Source organism: Hirundo rustica, chromosome 3 (assembly GCF_015227805.2).
Source record: "Hirundo rustica isolate bHirRus1 chromosome 3, bHirRus1.pri.v3, whole genome shotgun sequence".
NCBI lineage: Eukaryota > Metazoa > Chordata > Aves > Passeriformes > Hirundinidae > Hirundo > Hirundo rustica.
Genome location: NC_053452.1, coordinates 54,656,085 through 54,680,056, shown reverse-complemented (window position 1 = coordinate 54,680,056; position 23,972 = coordinate 54,656,085). Strand labels below are relative to the sequence as shown.

The 23,972-nt window shown below is 37.3% G+C and overlaps 1 protein-coding gene across 9 annotated transcripts in view; it reads left to right on the top strand.

Moving 5' to 3' along the window:
• The window catches only part of ZDHHC14 (zinc finger DHHC-type palmitoyltransferase 14), a 95,556-nt gene that overhangs the window by 20,090 nt on the left and 51,494 nt on the right, over positions 1-23,972 (top strand). The window contains exon 1 of one of the 9 annotated variants that reach the window (XM_058419888.1): positions 13,585-13,637. The exons of the other annotated variants lie outside the window; for them this stretch is intronic. The gene's annotated coding sequence lies outside the window, so the exon portion shown is untranslated. Of the gene's footprint in view, positions 1-13,584; positions 13,638-23,972 lie in introns of those variants that run through there. 9 annotated transcript variants of the gene reach the window in all.

Genomic DNA, 23,972 nt, shown 5'->3' with positions numbered 1-23,972 from the left:
TGCTCATATTAATCAGCTAGTTGTAAATATATTTTCTTGTTAGTAGGAAAAATCACACCCCACCTAGTGTACATACAATTTACTTATTGCCCACTAAGGTGATTCATTAGTCTATCTCTTGCAAATCCCATGGGGATTTTGAAACAGATGATACTGTAGTCTTGGGCATATTTTTTTTTTCAGATATCACCTATGATATTTATTTTCTTGTAATAGGGAAGAGTTGGGCCCCTTTATTCACCCTAGAAGAATAGTGGCAGATGAGAAGAGCTTGGTGATGCCCACAGCTTCTTTGATGGCTAGAGGTAGGCTGGACCCAAGTAATTAGAAGTGGTATTTAGCTCTTGGCTGCCTGATTTCTTGAATAGTGTGCACATAGTTTCTGGGAAGCCCTAGAGCTGTATATGTATGCCTGTCAGCTGTCTTGACATGCAATATGGAAAGAGCAAGTGCCTGCAGCCATATTCTGCCACTGGGGAAGCTTCTACAGTTACCTTAATAGAGACTGTGTGGTCCGGTATCCTAAATTTATTGAACTTAGATCAAAGGTAGGATAAAACTTGAAAAACTTCCAAAGGGCTTCCATGTGATTTATTGAGCTCTAAATATGGGAATTTCTAAATTATAGGATGAGAGATAATTAAAAAAAAAAAAAAAAAAAAAAAGTAGTGTGTGAAAATATATTTGGTTTGGATTACATTAAAGAAATGCTTATGGAATCTGTTCTTACTGTTTGCATTACTAAACATTTAAATTTTAATGAGCTAGTGCTTAGGATTATCTTAGCAGATTTACCTGTCTCATGTTAGCTTTGGAATCAGAATGAATAGGGAAAACCTCAATTTAACCAGGTAACTTAGAGATAGACAAAGACAGATGATGAAAGCATAGGCAAACAAATTGCAGGACTGATCTTGAGTTGACTGGTAGGACAACAGACTGGCACACAATGGCAAGCGGAGGGTAGTTTGTTTCTCTTGCACTGTTGAAATACATCTGGGACAAGTAGTCAGGCTGTTTATGGAAATAATCTCTTAAATATGCGTGAGACCAGTTTGACAGTGAGAAAACACCTGGATCTTGCAGCATGGCTGTAATTACTGTGCTTAATTTGAATGTTCAAATAAGTAATTTGAATAGGTAACAACCACCTCTGAACCAGTTGTTTTGCAGGTCTTTGACATCTGCTTTGTGTGCTGCAGCTAGGTGCTCTCACTGCTGCTGATAGTCTCCACAGCGCTCAGTAAGCGAACAGCTAACCTGGTCTGTTCATTAGAGGTAACTTGTAACATGTTTCCTAACGACTGGAATCCTGTCCTCCTGCTACTCTCTGTCTGTGACCACAGCTGTGATGGTGCATTAAAAAGGACAGAGAAGAGGTCTCTGTTATGAGTGGATGCCAAACTATTTTACTTTGCGTGTGTTTCTGTTATTTTGTGGCTGTGATGTTTTTTGTTATTAAAAAAAAAAATACTTAAAAGTATCTGTATGGGAAAGGTAAAGCTTTCACAGTTGAATGTTAAAAAATCATGGGATAGGAATGGTTCATAACTGCCTGGTATCATATTGGGAAAAAGGCTATCTGTAGATTGTAAGTTCAAATATATTCCTCTCCCTCCCCACCACATGCCTGGTAAAAATACTGCTTTTGAGGTATCCTCTTCACTGTATGAAAACTGTAAATGAGTTTCTTTGTAGGCCTGCCTTGTTTCCTGACAGTGGAACTTTGCAACTAATCTAATCTTTGTCCTGTTTTTTGGGGGATTTCTTCCCTTTTTTTTTTTCAAAAGTCTGATGTACTGTAGCAAAGACAAATTTAAGGTAAATAGTGTTACCTATTTTCTGTTTTCAGATATGGTAGTTTAATTGATTATAGACTTTACCGAGGCAGTGTGTAGAAGTAGGAAGATCCTGCTGTGGGTGATGCTAGACAAATCAGTTAGGGCTTGGTGTTGCCCTGACCTGTTTCCGTTGGTCCTCCCAAGAAGTTCATAATGTTTTGTGAGAAATGGATTTGAAATTAGTACAGCACTTACCACTTGGATATGTTTGAGAATTAGCCAATGGAAGGGATAGGGCCATAATTCTCCTGCCGTCTTTCTTCTGCTTCCATTGACTGATAAATATACATTTTTAAACATTTAATATTAACTGACAAAGAATTATTTGTATCTCAAAGATTAGAAAATAATGTAAAATGCAGAATAAAGATACAATACTTGCAGTGGTTCGGTTCTAAATTCATAGTTATGCTTGCATAAAGTTTGTGTGTGCTTATCAAGAACATTATGTTCTATTTTTTCTATTAACTACTTGAATCTATTTTATCATGGTAAATTTTTGACAGAAAGCTCTTCAGTTTTCTGTGAATATAGGAATATTTGGTCATAGATTGAAAAAATTAATCTACTTGTAGCTATTAGGAATACTTGAAAAAAATTACCCATTAAGTAGATTGAACCCCCTCTATGATGCTTCATTGTGATTGACCCAAAATCACGTTGTAGTCTTTCTTCACAGGTGTATGACTTCAGATTAGATGAAAACTTCCAGTGTTAAAGATACCTAGGTATCTCAGTGCCTTTAAACCAGTAGGCAGTTTCTTCATATATTCTACTTTTTTTTTTTTTTTTTTTTTTTTTTTTTTTTTTTTTTTGTAATACACTCTGTAAATAGTCACCTTAGCTCAGACTGGCATGTAACCTAGAGCACTTTCTTTAGGGTACACTTCAAGTCTGCTTTGTCTACTCTACTTTGTTGGGGTTTTTTTCTGACACTAACTTTGTTAGATTTAGGCCTCATTTTGAGGCGCTTACAGTGTAATTGGCAAAATTACTTGGGAAGTCTGCTTCTTAAGTGTCATTTCATAATGATAGAATTATGTCTTCATCATTTTAAATCAAAAATGTAGTCACTAGAGTATTTATCTTCCTGGCAGCCCTTAGCGTACTTGGATATTCTGTATGTGAGATTTACCACCATCACAAAGTTTGATTCTGGAAAGTGAGTACACTAGATTGTTTTATGTTTCCAAAAGTGTTGATTTAAAAAGAACTCTTATAATTCTTGGGAAAGAGAAAATAGGGCATCACTTGAATAATAGCCAGTTTCATTACCATTGAAAGATACTAATATTTCTGTCAGTACTATCAATTGCAGAGTTTTGCAAAGAGGCAATGGCAAACTCCTTTGATATGAGACAAAAAGTCACAAAATCAATTATATGTGGGAGTTGTTTTTCTTTGATTTACCATTGCAACTTTTAAGGTTTCCATGAGGTTTACACTGAGTAATTGCTGGCATAGTCAAGGCAGAAACAAACTTTTTGATGAGCAAGTGCATTATTCATCCCATGCTGCCTGTTCTTGCCTTTTTTTGAAATCCTACATGGATATTTTCTAACTTTAAATATTTTGCTTTATTCTACGCTTTTGTATGTTATAAAAGATTTTTTTAATGCAGTTTTTATTATTATTATTTTTTTTTGTCTGTAGTACACTCCTCTCTCAATATCTGAAAAGTGCAAATTGAAATTACCTTCTGGTAGTTTTACTTACTTAATAAAATGCTGCTGCATAGTCCATGAATTTTCTTTCTGATTTTCCTAAGTTAAGGAATGCAAATGCGAAGTAAAGCTTTCTTCCAAGTTTTTCTTTGGAGTTTGTTTGCTAATTTGTTGCTGATTTAATGCAGCGAGATGCTAGAGAGTTCAGTTAATTTCTTTTGTATGGCTCTCTTTTCCTTTATACACTTAAGAGTGGTCTGAAGGACTTGGAAATTGATCAGAATGGGTATCTGCAGGGTGTTCTGGAAATCTAAATCAAAGTGTGCTTTCAGTATCTCTTGGAATATGGATTGTTATTGTGTCTTGTATGTGCTGTGGTTGGGATTTGAACAGATCCTGTACTTTGGCTAGCTGAGCCAAGTTTGTTGTATGGATTTTGTGTAAATAGATCTGGGTCTTCATTTCTAGCAGATAACGAAGGTTGTATTAAATCAGCTGAAAAATCTCCTTTGCAAATGAGCCAGTCTGACTTCCTTCTCAGTGGAAAAATAGGTTGACTTCTCACAATGATTTATTTTTTGATGCAGACTATTTACAATATAAACAGTATACATAGAAATATTGTTTCATTTCTGCCATGCCTCTCTTAAAGTTTCTGGAAAGAGGCCAGGTTGTTTTCTGGTTTTATTTATGAATGAGATTACCCCAAGATAAGGGCAGGGAGACACAGGACTACAAGGACAGTTCATTTCTAAACCTCAGCAGAACTACCAATGTGCCTTGATGAGTTGGAGGTGACTAGATACAAATACAATCATGGAAGACACAGAATAGCATAAAGCCAATTGCCATCTTTGTGTTGGCAACTTGGATACATCTGACTGTGCAAGTCTTGATCTCTCAGCCTCTTTCAGTGGCATCTTACTGCAAGTATCTGGCAACTCAGGTTTAGCAAGACCAAAAGAAAACAGCCTCCTCTTCCCACATCTTTGATCAGTAGCAGCAGTAAATGTACTTCCTATAGATTTTATGGCTTGTTATCATTGAGGGGTGGCCAATGGACATGCGATGACCCAAATGGATTTCCCTAACTTGCCCTTTCTCATCTGTGATGGCAGTAACAGCAGGAAGTTTTGGTCTTGTGTGTAGGTGGTGGGAAATACTCTATTACTCGAGTACTTTGGATGTGCAGCCCACAGTGGTTTACTTTTGGTGTCCTGCCAGACGTTTGCTGGGATTTAGACATTTACAGAGGAAGAAAGATTTGTAAAATGTCTGCTGTAAACTCAAGGAAAGGTATACAGGAAATACCGTTATAGATGACATGCTTTATATTTGTAGAAATGTTTAGAGAGGATGCTGTGGTTTTCAGGATTTGGCTAAAAGGGTGTAAAGCCTACCTTTGAACATGAAGGAAAACTAATTTGAGGCCATTTTATTTCATGGCTCTCTGTAGACCTGACATCTGGTTGTGGAGTCCTGTCCTGAATTAATCAGTAATACACAGACAGGAGACTGAAGGATGTTAAAATTAGTCTACTTAAAGATGAAAAAGTGGTTAAAGCAATTTTGTGGACCAGTTGTAATTTTCATAAACTGAGCATGTTTTAGTGCTGCTTTTCAGAGAGCAGGAGTCCAAATCCAGTGATTCTTCGGAATACTGTAATTACTAAAAATCTGCTCTTGCATAATTGCTTTTGGGGGAAAGCAAATGTTTTTCTTTGTTACAGTCAGCAGAAATGTGAACAACTCCCCTCAAAGTAAGAATTACTCCAAATTATTATTTTGGGTGTGCCAGTCATTCTGCAGAGTAAGTAAAGAGTGGTCTGTTTTGGCACAGTTTCTTACTTCATAAATTTAGCCTTGTTATCAAAATTGGTTTCCTCCTTCCTTTCAGGCAAGGAATTGCGTAACATCATACTTAACAGAAATGCAGCAGAAAATACAATCTTATTTACCCTGTTTCACAACAACCACAATTATTTTTCCCTTATATATTTAATAAACTCTTCTTTTTCAACTTGTCAACCCGTGTTTTTGCTGTTCCTAACAAGTACACTTGGAAAAGACATTTTTGTTTAAAAGTGTATCTTTATAAGGAAAAAGTAGTGAAGCTGCTTTTTAAAATCTTCTGTAAAATCCTTTAAAAATGGCTGCATCTCCTCTCCATGAAAATGCCATGGAAAACCCTCAGATATAATACCTGCCCCCAAGAATCCTCTTACCCTCCTCTCACAGTATCTCCAATATAAAAGTAGTGGAATACTAATTTCTTTGCCACCTCTACATTTTGATTTTAATTAGAACAAGCATGTTGTTAGATATTCTTTAGTTCTTTGTACTTTCTCAAAATTGTGTGGAAGGTTGGTTCCAGTCTTTTGGAAGTTATGTTTAAAAAGCTGGAAAAGAGAGAGTAGATGGACAGCATAATTGCTTGCACTCTGGTCCTTAAAAGGTCTAAGATGACAGTAAAGTGGTTGAACGTCATTTCAGTTCTTCTTCACCTTCCTTGTGTAGTGGAATGGCCAGCAGAGAATTTTGAGTGCTTTTTGTATATATGTACACACTGTACATGATGTTTTAAAGTGAGGTGAAAATACTCAAATGATATTTAATGTAAAATGTAATTAATGTGGTTTTTTATGTTTCCCTTATTTTCTCTCTCTTGAATTCTTTTATTCAGAAGTAGATAAACAATTGAAACTTTAAAATTTTTTTGAAAACTTGGAGCTGAGATGGCATGCTCCCTCAATTTGGGCCTGTGATCACAGCCTGAGTGGAAGGAGAATGTGCACAAAATCCTTAGAAGTGCAGACAGACCATGCACAGCGAAATGTAGTACAAGTGAAAGAGTGATATTGTCTTGGATATACTCTAGTTTTCTCTTATGAAAACAACATGCCAAATGCAACAGTTTGGGGTTTTCATCATGTCTTTTCCCAAAATCATGTCTTTTTTCCTTTTCTTTTCTTTTTTTTTTTTCTCTTTTTTTTTTTTTTTCTGAGATACTTTAAGGCTGTTGGTTAAAATCTCAGCAATAAGTCATGTAATAGTTTATATCTGCCTCTTTCTTGAAAATATCTCTGTTTACTTTTGGATGTTCTTTTGTATATACTGTAAATTACTAGAAAATGAGTGAGAGTTCTGTAATTGTTTGCCCTGCTTGGCCAAGGGATCCTGTGGCAGTTGCAGAGGCTGGATCTAGAACTAGAGAGGGTAACTATTGCAGCTGATTGTTACAGAACATTTCTTTGGAATTTATAGTGTTACCTGTCTTTTCCTGGTATAGGAGTTCAGAGACAGGCAATACTTTGGCTGCTTTGTGTGCTTTCATGTGTGTCTGATTGATGCCTCTCAGCTTCCAACATTTTTAGTTTATGAAGTCTCTGAACTTGGGTGCATAACATGTATTTAAAATTTGATTTAAATGTTAGCTAAGCCATACAGATTTTTCTGCTTGTTTTTCACTGCTGCTTAGATTTAATGGTATAGAGCTCTGTAGAACACAGAGAAATTAGCAAGTTTGTTTTCAGCAAAGACATGTCATACACTTGGCCTAAACAGGATGCTTGGATATATTTTTAGCATTGTTGACTGTCTTTCTGGTAACTTCAGATATGTAAGCTCCTGGTTGTGATGTATTAATGAGGTTTTTTTAGTTGAAATAAATGCTTAATAAATTTAAATCATGCTACTATTTATTTTGCTTTTATGTAACAGCAAAAAATAAACTGTTACATCTTTCTCATAATAAAGCTGATTTATATGGGATTATTGTACAAGTGGACTTGGGTGCACAAAGATGTTCAGATACCTGGCTTCCTGATGGAATCAGTAGAAATTAAGAGAGACACCTTAAATACATTTTGGAAACCTGGCCACTGGTAGTTTTAATGCTTTTTAGCCTGATGATGGCTATTTAAAGTGATCAGCAGGACAACTCTTTTTTAAAGTGATTATTTTATTGTTTAGAACTGTAAGTTTCTCTTGCAAGAGCTATTGATATGATAACTATGTGTCACAGCAATAATAAACATATTTCAAAAATTGTATGTAGATCTGTATATACAAGCAAAGGGATTTTTGCTTGCTGTCAAAGTGTTGCACAGTGCTGTCCTTTAAGGGTAATTTGACTTTGCTTTAGGAGCTGTGAGAGACAGTTACTGTTTTGGTAAATAGCCATGGTTTGAATATTATATTAAGCTGCCTGCTGACAGAAATTATTTTAATTGGAAATGTAATTAAAAAGAAAAAACTAAACAAGACAACAACAACCCAAAGCTGCTCTCCTGCTCTCCTAATTTATTTAACCTTCTTTAAAAAAGAACATCAGTGTGTGGGGGGGAGATGAAGATGGAGGAGTAAATATGATCAAGTACATAGCAAATTGAATTTGAATATAAGGAAGGAGGATGTGTACCAGATTCATTTTGCTATTCTACCTTGTGGATAACACCTCTGAAGGAGATCTTTACCTTTGGCAAAGAGGATAGTGATGGACTTTTAGCTTAGTGAGTGTGGGCTTGATTAAATTGGTTGTAATGATGTATTTATTACATGGTTTTCTTTGGGAGAGTCTTCATGGAGTTTATGGCTAGAAGGGACCACTAAATTGCCAGGTCTAGCATACTTTGCATGCAACAAGTCTTTATCTTTCATTCAGGTCTCCTGATAATGAGCCTTCTGACTTAACTAACCAAAATGCGGTTCCAGTTTGTGCTTAGCTAAAATGCATTTGCCAGAAGGATATCCATCCTTCATTTAAAGATGTCAGGGGATTGAGAAGACACTACTTTTGTGTTAGTTTTGCTCTCATGATTGTTTCACTTCCTTGTTTGTAGGGAAAAATATGTACTTCTGCATTAAGGTGGTGATTTAAAATTAATTCTGACTTCTCAGGTTGATAACATATTTAATGGCTCTATCTGTATAATAGTTCATCAGTTCCCACACTGTATGGGGACTGAAAAAGCGTTTTGGCAGTGGACAAAATCCCTAATGGCTTTGTAGACTCCTATGAGAGGCTTCTTTTCAGGCAGGTTTTTGGGTTATTGGAATCTGACCCACATAGTATTAATAGACCTTCAAATATGGTGTCATTTTCTATTCCCTTCATTAGGTTGCTGTCTAGCATGCTACTGCATTAAAGTGCAAAATTGCTTTCAGTGTATGTATGTTTTGGTAGACATTGGCGTAGTTTTCTGTCTTATGTGGTATCCTTTTGGTCATGTTGTATGTCCTTCCCTACTGTGTAACAAAGTTTCAGCCTTTGATAGGTAATCCTCTTATTTTTAGTAATGGTGACCTACATTTTTTTGGCCAAGTACATGTATTTGAGAAGCTTGGGGACTACTAGCCATATTGTTGACTTTATTTTGGAAGTTAGTTATAGAGTAGAGCTCAGTGTTGTGTTGAGATCTGTGCAATATGCCTACCTTTCTCAGGTTTCTTTTGGTGATTCTCAAAATCAGAATTTCTGTGTAGTCACTGCTTGTGGGATTTTTTTGGTTTGACTTAAGAATCTAGAATTTAACTAAGAAAAGAGCTCTAAGCTCTCATGTGCTGTTGAATTAAGGGTATGTTTGTGTTAAGTAAATACAAAATTCTCCTTTTATATGTTATAAAAATACTCTGCGAGTACACCTAGTCTGGAAGATCTGCTGCTGAGTGTTTCAATTTGACACCTTCTCAGGTTTTTTGTTCCGAGATTCAGGTAGTTTTAGAGTCTTTTTGCCTTCTGCAAAGCCCTGAGCCGGACGCAAGAACGAGACGGAGTCTTCAGGTTCTGATTTTCAAGGTTGCGTGCTCTGTTTATTGTTTCTTATCTTACAATTTTCTCAGTGCCCAGCTAAGATCTGTGCAGCTGCTCAGGCATCTGACGACTCCTCCTGCGCTGGGCTGTCGCTGCCTCTTATACTAATTGTTACATATTCTTTATCATTATTTGCCAATACCTATCACTTATACTAAACAGGTCATCTCTACTTTGACCCAATCTCCTTAAACTACTTTGTGCCACCGTCACTGCAGAAAATGGAGTGAGGGAAGAATAAAGAAGAGGCAGGAGACAACGCCCCAAATCCTCCATCTTGCTACCATCTGCTATACAAAAAACCCACTGTTTTTCACTCTGTGATAAGCTAAACTGCTATCTTTCACACTCTTGTGGCCTGTAATTCACCTCTCAGTGTTGGAAGCCTTTCCCACGGTCTGGGATCAAAGCCAGTGTCTTCCTGGGCTCTGTGCCAGGGTTCCAGACCCCCCTGTCCAGGTCTCTGACCTTCTAGGGCAACCAAAGGAATGCCCTGGACTCCAACAACACCTAAACCTTGAATGTTTTTTGCCTTTCTGTGCCTGAATTCTTCCATCTCAAATTTTGAGATAATGCTTTATAGGTTTTAGAGACATATTTTCAGGACAGTGTTTTGTAAGATGCTTAGTTGATGCAATTATGAGCCACATCAGGAAACTAAAGAGTCCACCTTTTTTACAAAAACTTGAGTTGTAGAGAAAGAGAAGGTCTCAAACAGTATTTTAAATGCTGAGAAGAAAACAGAGTATTGAGTAGGTGCTCAGTAAATGGCTGTTGATTGTTCTTTTTAACTGAATCAGGGAGCAGCCTTGTGGGTGGTGGTAGGATGTAATTCTATAAATAAAAACTCTCCATAATGCATGCACACAGGGCAAGGGCAAATCAAGTCTCCCAGGCACCTTGCCCATTGCTTCTGGCAATGACTTTGACATTTGCTGACTTTGGAGTGCTTGATTTTGCAGCTTGATTTGTCTCTAGGCCTGGTGTCTGTCCTAGCTGTATAACTAGGAATAGCCTGCGGAGCCTATGACACGAGTGAGATATGGGACGGAACAGGTTTTAAAAGTTGGTTTTGACGAGGGCCATTGTAAAGTTGAAAAGAAAAATGTCATGCCAGAAAAAAGGTCAGGCGTTTTGGGGTTAAGAACAATTGACTGATATGCCAGTGTATTTGTAAACTGTGTTTAATCATTCCTGTGGACAATCCATAATTTATCTGCTACTAAGGAAAAGGAACATGAAATTTTCTTCTCAGAATGAGCAATCTAGTGTGGGAGCTATTCATCAAAGTTTGAATGTCAGAAAGGTCATGGGAAGAGATTTGTAAAATTTTCATAATTCCAGAAATAACCCCTTCGGCATCCAAAAAGAAACTTGAGTGTTTAGGAAAGAACCTAATGTATCTGATACCATCCTGCAGCAGGGTGGGTCAGCTCTGTGTGATGGTTGTTCTGTACAGCAGGGCTGTATGTTTTCTCATACCTCTCCCTTCCACCCTGTGGGAAGAAAGAGGGAGATAACACATGCATTTTGTGAGACAAACAGAATTCATTCCCTTTGCTGCTTATGTCTGTCTTGTTTTGATTTTGCTATTCTGTATGAAAACCAACAGTATACTTTAGAGACCCTATATTAAACTTGCTGTTAATTAAGTTCTTCAGATAAAAATCTCCCAGCAGGAGATTTTTGAGTTGGGAGGATTTAAACTGGAGCTCTCGTACAGGGCCTCCTGCTGTAACATGCTGTGCTGTCTGTGAAGGCTCTACATAACAAAAATGTATGCAATGTCTTTATTAGCCTGTTTGTTAATATTTTTTCTATTTTAATATTTTCTACCTCTCCTCAGTTTTGTCATGTCTCTTTCCTGTCCTTATTTTTAATCACATTCTGTGGTTTTCCTAATATATTTTTTTTCCAAGTTCCAACTCTTAAACTTGTTAACATCTCTTTCCTGTCCTTATTTTTAATCACATTCTATGGTTTTCCTAATATATTTTTTTCCAAGTTCCAACTCTTAAACTCGTTAACATCTTATGATTGCACATAGGAAAAGGAAATGTATTTCAGAGATATTTTTCCTGGACTAGGTATGTCAAGATGCAGAATATTTGGTTGCATATTGTAAATGTCTGAGAAGTATTCTTGGAAAATTCGATTTTCAGAGAGATTATTATGAAGAATCAATATTACTTTCGTTTTTGCTCAGTTTCTTCTCCACTCCCCCAAGAGTTTAATAATCTCTGATCAGTATTGATGCAGGTAGAAGCAGAGAATATATTCTTTCTAAAGGAAAAGTAACAGGAATATATCTTTATTTTTGTTAAAAGCAAGGTATGTGGCTTTTAATACCCAAAAAGTTCACAAAATCATTGAATTGTTTGGACTGGAAGAGAGCTTAAAGATCATCTATTCCCAGCCCCTTTCCACTAGGGCAGGTTGCTCAAAGCTTCATGCAGCCTGGCCAGGAACGCTTCCAGGGATGTAGCATCAACCATAGAGTAAGAAGTGTGCGTTGTCAGATAAAGGATCACTTGCTACATAATCGATAGGCTAATATAAATCTTGCAGGGAAGTATCTGATGGCAACAGGCACTATTGGCATTAAAAAAAAAAAAAAAAAAAAAAAAATCTCAAAAAGAAATTTTCTCTAAAAAAGTCCGGCCAGAGAGCAGAGGCCATTCAGGAACATCTTAGCTTCTTCCCTTACTGTTCTCACTTTTGAGTAGAACCAGCATGTAACAAGGTTTTTGAAATGTTCTCTCATCCTTGATCTAAGGCTGTTGATACAAGTCATACAAAAATAAGAAGCTTTCAGAAAAGAGATTGGATTTAACAGTAAAAAATTTAGTTTCAAGCATTTTGAGGGTAAAACTCACAATGAAGAATTTCTTTTTTCTATAGAGATTAAAGTGTGGCTTCAGTTTGGTTTTTCAATAATGCCTAGTGTTGCATTATTGTTTTAAATTTTGCCTGTTTTGTCAACCATTTCATCTGTCTGCATCCAGTTTCATCTTCTGTGTGATATTCTGTGCCATTTTTTCCTTTTTGTTTTTCATAATTTAGAGTGCAGCCTGGCAGTTTTGTTCTTCCTGTATTGTGCTGATACCTGTAGTAAAAGATAGGCACAAATTTAGCAAAGCCTTTTCTTGAAAATTGCTTTACAGAGGAGTTGTGAAAATTTACAGTCATATGCTAATACTGTATAAGTGTGTACAGAGGATAGGTTTAACTGTAATGATGTTTTGAAGTGCCTTGACCCTACTGAAAGTGGCTCCAGAAAAGATGAAAACTGCTGTTCTTTGTCTGAAAGGAATTAGCAGACCTCTGGAAGTGCTGTGTAATGGTTTTCTTGATGATTCATAGCACATTTTTTAGCCAAGAAAAAAAAAATTACTTCTCAACCTGGTGTTGTTTTGAAAAATGGTCAAAGAAATTGAGAGGTTTGTTCTGGAATGCATCATTCCTGTTGAAAAGTTAAAATGGGTTTAAGTGTGCTAATTAGAATTTATTTTTATATATTTGGGTTTTTTAGTAATTCAGTTCTAAATTTCATTTTATTCTTTTTTGAAGATGGACCTACTTTTGATGGATTTTTAAAGCCACAGAATAATATGACTTAGAACTTGTGGCGTTTTACCTTGTTAGTCTTACCTCCTCTTACATATTTTAGTGCTTCTCTGCAACAGCCTTGCTGGTTTTAAACCAATTGCTGAATTGGAATAGTTAGTTCTGATGTCAGAACCAATGTCAGAAATATTTTTTTCTGAGCTGGCTTTATAAGATAGCCTGGGAGAGAAGAGAATTTCCAGCTTTGCTCAGGCCACTTTTTTTTTTTTTTTTTTTTTAATATATTTTATTTTATTTCTTAGAGTACCATATAGATTATGATTAGTAGTACCATAGTGTGAAGATACGGCTGTAAAGCTCTCTTGTCAGAATGGACTCCCACTGATGTTCAGACTTACAGCTAGCAAATGTTAGAAGTGGCAAAGTTTTTTATATTGACTTTTAATATATTATCTTTTTCAGTGTATTGTCAAATTCCCCCTTTTGAAGAGGTTCAGGTCAGCTTTTTACAGTTGGTTTAAAAAAAGTATGACTCTGGCACTGCTAGTGCTAAGCCTTTGCTTTGAACCTTTTTTCATTTTCCTTCCTCAGATTCCTCAAATTCCCTGTACTAGCTAATGCCTGTGTCACCTGTCTTTGTTCTTCAGAGATAAAACTGCAAATTAAATTTGGGCTTGCTCCATAGCTAGATACAGTTACACTGGAAGCACTTCAAAGCTCCTTTGGACCATGAGGGTCAGAATATACATGCAGGTATGTGTTTGTGCAGTCATATGTACAAGGATGTCTGCCTGTGTAGCTGTACAGATTTGTATGTGATGTTACATTCTTATTTTTGTTCAGGGCATGCAAAGACAAAGATGTCTAGCAAATTCCTGTGGGCTTGTGAGATTTACACATGTTGGAAGAGTTTAGAGATTGTAATAAACTCTGTGACTCTGCATGAGGGGATGGATTTTAGTGCAAAACATCTTTAAATCCCTGCCAAGGAAGCTGCCTATTATGGTGAGCAATCAAGATGCTTATAATTTCATATACACAATTCAAGTATCTAATCTCTGTTGGAAGTCCTGTAACCTTGCCCATCACCTTTGGAAGCTTTAAGAGAAGACCAGTCTTAAATTTTCTGTAGCTAAAAAACTCTTCAAGTTTGGATGATATTTAGCATGATATGTTGTGGAGTATTTGATGTCTCCTGTTGCTGTATCTAGTCTGCGAGTGCCAGCTTTTCTGATTGCTTTGGTAGCAGCATGATGTAATGTTGTGCTGAGAGTGAAATTAGCGTTATTTATAATGAACATTTTTTCTAAGCTTTTAGTAGTTGTATTTAGCAATACCATGAGTAAAAATAACATTTTGAAGTGCTTTTGAGGAAGCAAAATGAAATATTGAGGCAAAATGATGACTTAACGGCCTACTGCTTTACAATAGTGGCTGCGATTACAGCAGCATTTTTTCAAGTAGGAGTGAGACGGCAAATGTAGTACTAGAAAAAAAGACCTTAAATGCTGTTTGTGTCGGCTATCTACTGGGGATGAATTTCACGCTCAGCCAGAGAATATCAAAATGAGTGGTTGTAAAAACCCTTGCAAAGCCTTGGCAAAGACTGAATATGAAAAAAAGTACCGGCAGAACAGTAAATCTAGTAACGTTTGGGGAAGCACAAGTCCTTGTTCCTAAGAGCGAGGCGGCGGTTCCTTCAGCGGAGGCGGTCCGATGCTGGGTTAGCGTCGGCAGAGGGGCGCGATGGTGTTGCCGATGCCCTGCCTTTGGCCGCCGTGGCTGCGGCGCTTTTCCGTGCCGGGCTGCAGTCCCGACGCTGCACGGCCGGGGCAGCGATCTCCTGCGGTGCTGCCGCGGCTGCCAGCGCCCTTCCCCAGCCCCCGGCCCTTGCTGGAGAGGGAGCCGGGCCGCCTCGGGGCCGGCACGGCCTGGGCAGTGACGGGGCCGTGCCGGCGTGTGGCAGAGCGGGACTCGGTGATCCTGCTGTCACACGGAGTCCTGCCTTTGGCCGGCGTCTCGCCGCTGCTTCATGCTACGGAGCGTGAAATGCATTCGTTTTCCAAATACACCCTACGCTGAAGTTCTGATTTTGCGCATTTCAAAAGCGTAGTGCTGCTCTGTCCTACCGAAACTGCTCTGCAGGGGATCAAATTTCCTTGAGCTCTGCCTCGTGGGGATTTTTTTAGGACTTGCAGATTTTAGACCTCACCTTTTAAACATATCTTTTCCCACTTGAACATTTCAGAGACTTAAAATTCTTTTTACTTAAGTTGGATTTTTTTTTAGTTTTCATATTTTGAATAATATCAGTATGCTTATTGTAACTTATAAATACTCTGAATGAGTTTCTTACGAGCTGCACAAATCCTTTCTTGTGAAGCTTTCAGTACAAAATATTAACATAATTTTCTGCCTCAACTCCTGGTTTTTTTTTTTTCTTTTTTTTTTTTTTTTTTTTTTTTTTTTTTTTTTAATAGTATGCCTCTCATAATCCAGGGATTAGTATTCATTTCTCATAAATTCAAACAATTTAGATGAGGGTACTTCCTTTGGCTAAAAGTCTTTAAATGTGCAGCTTTAACATTATTATTAAAAGTTTCTTGCAGACAGTTTTACTATTTTTATACAAGTTCATCATTACTAAGAAGATTATCATTTAGTGTAAGTGAGCTTTTTCCAGGTTTTCAGGAGTTCATCGAGAGTATATTTCTATGTCTTAGCAAAATAGTGTAAATTTGAATAACTGTAATCAAGTCTAGACTTTCTCTAAGTCACTTTATTTGCTTTATATCAAAGATACAGACTTCTATTCGCTTTTATTCACATTATTGTTCATTTGGGGGCAATTTACAGGATTCATCACTTTCTGTAATCTGTAGATCAGTTTATTGTGTGCCTTGGTTTATCTTGGTATGACTTAATTTATATTTTTTTCTGTATAAAATTAGATTTATTAGATTTAAACAGCTGTTTTCAGTGAAGATAATTTATACGGTTGCTTAAAACAAAGTTGCTTCATAACAGCTCTGTTAATAAATTAGGCTTGTTTAGTGTAATAGTAATCTAGGATCAGTAATCTACTTTTTTAAAGTGTACTAATTTGAGAAGAAAAGTCATTGGAGCAGTCTGTTGAATAGAGGGTCAAGCACTTCATGTCGGCTTTTTGACTTACGTGTGAAAGATCTAAATTGCCAAAGCAACTATGGTAAAAAATGTGATTGTATTGGCAGATGCAATGGATTGGGATTGTCAGAAATTCCTCTCTATTCTTTGTCTTTTGTATTAATAGGTTATTCTGCTTCTGTGAGCTCCTGCTATGATTTAGATGAGGTAGAGGTTTTTGGCAATCTGGAGTAGAGTAAGGGTTTGGGACATTTTTTGCAAAGAGTGTGGGACCTCAAGTTAGGCAATGTGCATCTCGAATAGGACAAGAGGCAGGAATTTCTTTGTAAGTATCATTAGTTCACCTCAGTTAATGGTAAATATGGAAAGGATAATAGTGGCAGATGAGATTTTCATTGTAGTTTGTCATTGTTTACTTTGTATTTCTTCAGTTTGGCCTTTCAAGATGCAGTCTAAAGCACTTTTTATGGTCCTTAAGGCAAATTCAGAGTTCTTTATTTGTCAGAATTGGTTTCCCAAATGCATTGTTACTTGCTATTCATATGGTAATGTATAACTGTTTTCTTGGACTTGTTACAAAAACTTCCTACTTAATTTCTGGTTTAATATGCTGCTTTTTTCAGTTTTCTGAATTATCATTACCATTAATTCTAACTTTTCACATCTTCAGGCTTTGTATATTCAAACGCAAATGCCTGTTACTGCTCTTCTCTCCTGAAAGAACCAGTTCAGGTTCAATTCTTTCATGAACTTTGCTACAGTGACTACAGTTCCCATCCATACTGGTTCCTCTGCTGTCCTTCTAGCTGGGTAATTCTTTAACCCTATGCTGTGTCTGTGTATCCAGCTTTAACATGGGTGTGGAAACCAAAACTCCATTATTACACTTTGGGACTCCAGGATCCAAAATCTGGATACTGACCAAGTTTAAGTTAAAGCTTGTACACACAGGGAATTTTCATATTTTCTTCCTTATGCCTCTGTTAAGACATTTTTGCTTTGGTGATTAGAACTACACATAAATTAACCTAAAGTGGATTGGGTGATTTACCTATTAAGTATAAAGCAGCTTCAACTTGCTTGCAGTCCTGCCTTTAATCAAGATGATGAAACTCTGAGTGCAAATCAGACATGATTAAATCCAAAATACAGTTGATACTGTCTTTCCATTCTGCTTTGTTAGACCATGTGAAAAAAAACTGCCAGAAGAAGTGTTGCTGGTTGAGGTAACAACGAATCTAGTCTTAAGTGTCACCTGTATAACATATAAAAGTCTGACTATGAGGATTTTTAAGACGTGTGTTTTTGTACTTTGTCAACAAGATAGCACTTGCTGGTCATTGCCATGGTGTTGACCCAATTTACTCAATATCATGTCCCTTAACAAAACAGTAGTAGTGATGTGCAGGTAGTTAGTACAAATACTTAGAAGAGAAAACCTTGTTAACTAAGGATTGTCTGTCTCTTGGATGTTTGCATTTCTTCAGGGATCTTTCTTTTCTTTTCTGAAGCTCCAGGCCATACAAGGACATATATTTTTGTATGGCATTCATCATTCACTGCACTGTTAGGTTTTGGTGGATTTCTTTTTTTCCCATTTCAGACTTTGCCATTGATTGCACAGTCACAGAGTGAGCTGCAGGGCAGAGAGGGAAATGTACTTTCCTGTCACTCAAAATTTGCTTTTGTTGGAAAGGAAGCAGTGCTGAAAGGAACAAAAATGAAGCTATTCAGTCAGTGCTGCATTAAAAATGTCTTTCCCCCCAAAAGGATTCTTTTCTCTTTTATTGTAGGTTTATAACGCTGGAATATAGCTCTTTCCTGCTAGTTTGAGATAATTGAAACCACCAAGTTACAACATCCTTCTGTATAAAGAGGCTCTCAGGTGTAGTCTCTGTAGTTGTTTCACTCCTGAGCAGAGGGATTTGTCTCCTCTGTCTGGAATCTGCAGTATTAGGGAATTGCCAGGTGCTGAGATAGTCTTGTTACCTAAGCAGGAATAAAAAATTTGGTTGCATTTCTGTTTATATGAACTGTTTATCAGGATGTTTCCCTGGACAGCTGTTTTCTAAAAGTTTAATTTCACTGTGAACACAAGGTGCTGTTTTATGGCTGATATGCATATCTCATGGCTAATGTGCATGGTGGTTGGAAGGACAACCAACACTCAGAACCCTTCAATACTGACCACAGGGATTCACGGGAAAGGGCTGTGAACTAGGGAAAGCTATTAGTTTTGAAGGAAGGTGTTTTGGTGCTTCCCAGCTCAGACGGTCAGTAAGCTTCACTGCTTAGTCCATTTGTAGTCCCGCACCAGTGTTAATCCTTTCCCAATTTAGAGGTGTTTGTGTCATCTTAGAGATGGCACTGAGCATTTGGCTTTTGGATTAGGCTCATGTGATTCATTCTGTGTTTGCTGGAGTTGATTTAATCAACTCATGCAGGCATTGGGAACAAATACAGATTTGCCCAATTTCTTAAGCAGAGATTTCTAACAGTAAATGCCAGAGAAACTGATGGGGAGATGTGCTTTTCTTGCAAGTAGAAGGTGCAAAACGCCTGATGTCTGTAATCGGGATTTAAAGGAATAAAGTGAAAAATAAGGGAAGTTGGACAATGTAGGAGGTTTTTTACCCCTGGAGTTATAGGATTATTTTATAATTTACTTAAGCATAGAAAACATACAGTTATTGAAGTATTATCACTAGTGATCTGGTGTAGTATGGAGAATATATATCAACACTAACAATTTAACTGTTGTTCTATCCCAAGAAGATTCCAGTTCTACTAAGTAAAATCATACAGCAAATATTTTTGCTTGATGCAAGAGGAAGTTGCAAATTAAACAAATCTTATATCAAGTTGTCTTGGTTTTGAAAGACAGTTGTCTGCTAGGGAAAGCTAGAGCTTCCCTTGGAAGGGAGAATGTAAACCCCCTCCCCTCCAAATTATTATAATTTTGCAATTAGGGGCTTTCAGGCAAAGATATGGGAATAGGAATAATAATTCTTTACTAGGAATATTAAAAAAGGGAAATACAAATGTAGTAGTACAAAAAGCCAAGCAAGGAAGTAAACAAAGATCCTGGAAAAACCCTGACAGAGTCAGGGATACGACCTGGCACCCTGGTGGTCAGGGTATTGGAAGCAATCCAAACAAGTCCTGCTGGAGTAACAGATGTGGTTCTGTGGAGTAGAGATGGTCCTCTAGAAAGCCCAGTGGTAACGAGATGGGTCTGGTCTTCCTCTGGGAATCCAGCCGAAAAACCGGATACCTTGTGTCCTTTAGTCCCAGTTTTTATCTAGCTAGGAACAGCTGGCTCCTCCCCCACTGGGTGGAGCGTCTCACAATGGGATGATGCAATGTGTCATGTCATTGGTGGGCCCTAATGGCCCATTATCAGAAGATGTCCCCCTGGAGGATGGAGGGATGGTGAAAGAGATAAGAAACAGTGCCCCACCCGGTTTTAATGGCTGAGCCATTATCAGAGGGCATCCGCCCCCCCAGCCCCCTGGAGTTACAAGAGATAAGGAAAAAACATCTCCCAAGAAACAGCTTTCAACAGGTGAAATAGAATACACATTTTTTCGTTACATAACCCAAGACACAAGTAGCAGTAAGTCTCATGTAATAGCAACACTTTTTTTGTTACCTAGGATTCAGAGAACTGCTATATAACAAAATCAACAACAAAAGAAAGGAGCAAAGACAAGTTTCCTTTGTTGTTATGATGGTAATGGTAGAATTTGCTTTGTAAATGTAGTTCATATCTGTGCAGATGATGACCTATTTTAACTTAGATAAGTGTTTTGAAGAGGCTGAGTGAAATTGGGATTTCTGTTTCAAAAGAAGTTGTCTGTAAAATTCTGTGGAGCTCAAGAGCAAAATGTTGAAGGGCTAGGGATTTTTATGTGCTTTGGCTTATTTCTTCAGTCAGTCATCTCAGTCATAATGGGCTGTAAATATTGTTTAATAGCACCTATTCATATTATCTGTGAATGTCTCTTTCTTTCCTTTAAAGTTCAGTGTTACTACATAGTACTTCCTATGCTGGAGTCAATCCTATGCTATGCCTCAAATTAAATGGAGGTATCTGATTTTTCCCTAAAAATATTTCAAAATTTTTCTCTCTTGTAGCTGTGTTTACAGTTTAAATTGATATTATTTCAGATCTTTGAAAATTGGTGATCATCTATTTATTAACAATCAACAATAAGTCACAGACAAATCTAAACAACGAAAATGAATTTTCATTTTAAAGTAATTTTAAAAACAAATGAACAACTACCTCATTTCTCACTCTAGCACTTACTCCCTGGATCATTTGTGTCAGCACAAGGCAGGAGTGGGAATGACTAAGCTGATTGAGAGGAAGAGGAGCTTCATTTGGACTCTCAACAAAAACTTACTCTCAGCATGTTGATGATGGAGGAAATTACTTTGGTTTGTATGAACTACTGTTATTCCTCACAGTAGCAAATAGATGGTATCTGATAGCTTCAGGGCTCAGATCCTGAAATTCAGAAAGTCTGGGGCTTTTTTTTTTGAATGAAATTACTTTCTCGGAACATGCTTGTTTCTCAATATCATTCACTTCACAGAAAAAAAGGAGAATTCAGGTATGTCAAGAAACTTTTTACCCCCCAGAACCTTGGAGTAATTTCCTTAGAGTTATTGTCTGAAATAATGACAAAGATGTGCTGACTGTACTTGGAAAGAAACTTCCTAATGTGTCCATCAGCATCAGATTCCCATTAAATATATTTGAAGTAAAGTTCTTGTTGAAGCTGAATTGTATAATTTTATAAAGCAATATTAAAATGTATAAAGGACAAACACCTTGTCTCTTTAGGAGAGGCTGGAACACTTTTGGATTGATAAATTTTTCTTTATTTTTTTGTAACCATAGTATTTTTTAATGAGACAACTAATGATCAGCTTAGTAACATATGGAGTTACTGTTTTAAGTCCTCCTTCTTTTTCTTCCCCTATTGTATTGTGTAAGCCAAGCAACGTTTCCTGTTAGTAATTATTTGTGTATGAGTATTACCTAGAGATTCCAGCTGATTTGCTTGCTGCTTAGAGTGTTTTTGTGCAGTAGTGTCCAAGACCATCATCAGGGTTCACTGGCAGCAAAAAAAAATTCCCCAATAAAAATAAATAACCAGGGAAAATTTTGTAGTCATACAGGATTTAGCACGTAATTTTGTCTTCAATGTGTCCTGGACAGGTGGATGCTCCAAAAAAGAAGAGAGATCATAGTGTGGTGAATTGCCTTTCCACAAGGTCACACAACAGAATGCTGGCTGGTCCAGGAAACCAGCTTTCCTGATTCCTGGTCTCCTGCCCATCCACTGAACTTCTTCTGACCTCTATTGTAATGGGCCTCTCTTAAGTCAATCTATCTCCTTTTTGAAAGAAAATAAAATGCTATTTCATCAACCAAAAATGAAGTCCAATGCACATGTTTAGTGTCCTTCAAAAGAAACAAAAGAAGCCAAGATGGATTTTGCATTTAGCAACAGTTGGAGGATACAGTATTGTTTGTGCAATACTCTTTAGGTCTCCAGAGATTGTTTCCTGAGGATAGAAAGGCTGAGGAAGTGAAGGCATTGGCATGGTGTCGAAGCAGCTGCAGAGGGTTGGCTAAGCTACAAGCATCTGACTGCAGAGTAGTTCAAAAAATAAGGAATGATTCTTTGTTGTTTTGAAATGCATATATAGTTCTAGCTAATTTTAGTATGAATGTTATAACGTCCTATACAAATTAGAGATGATTGCACTGTAGGATTGTAATATAGCATATTAACAACTGGGGGGGGGGGTTTACATCATATATTTAAAAATTATTTTTAGTACTTAATTTGTCATCTAGACTTCCTTATACCAGTTGGACTCTAATAGACTGCTTCTAGCCAGTAGTGCTACCCAGGTCATTGTTTGCCCTTTGCTTACTTTTGCTGATATTCTTGGCATAGAGATTTAATACTTAATTCAGTTCTTCAGTACCATATGAGAAATACCTTGGGAGGTTTTTGTCAAGAGCAGTGTGCTTATGGATGTTTTGATTATTTTTGTGAGTTGTAAGTTTATTTCCATAAACAAGAGAGAAGGGGTTAAGAAAGTATGAATTAATGAAACTCTCTCAGAGGCTGGATTCATATTGGCACTAGGTTCTATTACGATCAGTGTTAATCATGTTCCTAAATGCTGGTTTTTTCCTGTGACCTCTCCCTAGGGTAGAACAGACTTTTAGAGCAAGTGTTTACTCTTTTTTTTTTTTTTAGGTTACAGAACAAAATACAGCTGAAGATGCTACGAATAATTATCACTGCTGTTAAGAAGCAGCAGAATGTGTTCATGTTCAAAGAGGGAGATTTGTGCTGTCCTGAGGATGCTCACAGTGAGATGATCATAGTACATGAGCCTGGAACACGAGCCTGGCAGTTGCTCTGGGTTGGCAGATGTGGACTGTTACATTTTAATGCCTCTCTACTGTTCTAACAGACTGAAAAAATGCAGAGAGCTCTTATCTTACTATTTCTCAGTGCTGGTGAGGATTCAGACACCAGTAATAAGGCTTGCATTCATTCGTGGCTATGAATTTTAATTCAAGAGTAGTTGAATTTAAAATCTTTTGGGAGAATTAATACAGCTGTACTGGCGACTTGGTATTTGCCATGCTGCTTGCTATTTTAAGGTTTGTGGCTTTTCTGAATAGAAAATTGCACTCGTAGCTCTTGCATGTTTATTTCCCTCCAGCCCTAGTATTTTCTGCATGTTTTAAGCAAGGTTGTTAGTATGTATTTGGGACATAGAGGATAATAATGTTGTATTGCAGTTCAGGACAAAAATGTAATGTTTAGCATTTTAATTAACATAAATTTGAAATAGAAGTTTCTCTGTAGTTTAGAGTGGGGTTTCGGGTAATGTCTGGTTTTTATAAGATGTGTAGTCTTCAGTCCTTTTTTCATCCATTCAGCAAAATCTCATTAGAAACTTCTGTACCCATATGAACTTTGACTTCATGGACAGAATAGAAATGTATCTGACAAAATGCCCAATATGAGAAAAGAATGGAGGTGGTCTGGGAAAAGAGGTTTTGTATACCTGTGAAGAAACAGAAGCTTGTGCTCCTGGTCTGTCCTTTATTTGTAAACAGAAATTGCTTACTCTGCTGCAGTGTTGAATGTACACTTTGTCATTTATCCACTGTGAGCTTTAGTGTAATTTTTAGAACTAGGAGCAAGATGCCCTAAGGTCGCTCCTTTCTGAGCACTTGCAGACAGAAAATGCTATAAATCCCCATTATGGTGCCCCTTTCCATAGAAAAACTTTTCAGAAATTGGGCACAAACCTGAAAACTCCTGAACTTTGTTGTCATGTAAGGGATACAGAAAGGAAGAAGGAGAAACATATTGGGCATTTATCCTTTTATTTAGAGCAGCTACTTGAAGTAACATAATCAGCATGCTTCTTAGTTCCATGTAGCTCATCTCTTTGGCTGTAGTATGTTCTGCCAATCTGAAAGGCAAGCCTTGCCGTGGAGAAGAGATGTAATCAGAAGGCAGGTTAGCAGAAGGCTGTAGAAGGTTACCAGACTCTGGATCTTCCTCTTGATGATGGTCTGTTTGTGTTCCTGTGTATGAAGCCACTGATTAACCCAGGGTAGCAGCTTCTCTTTAGATTCAGTTGCGAATATCCTCAGATAAATTGGGACAATGGTGAGGTGTTGTAAAATCTGCAGTTCCCCTCTGGTGCTGTAGCATGAGGAATATGTGCATTTAGATTTGGCGAAAGGGCCTGGGCAGTTTCTCAGCCAGGAGAGAGTCTGAGGGATCGGCCAAAGCAGCAAAACTGGTTAAAGACTGAAAACACCAGGGCAAAAGGTGGAGCTCATGATAGCAATGCTTGAAGGACTCAGTGAAATAGGTTGCACATTGCTGATGGGCATTTAGAGAT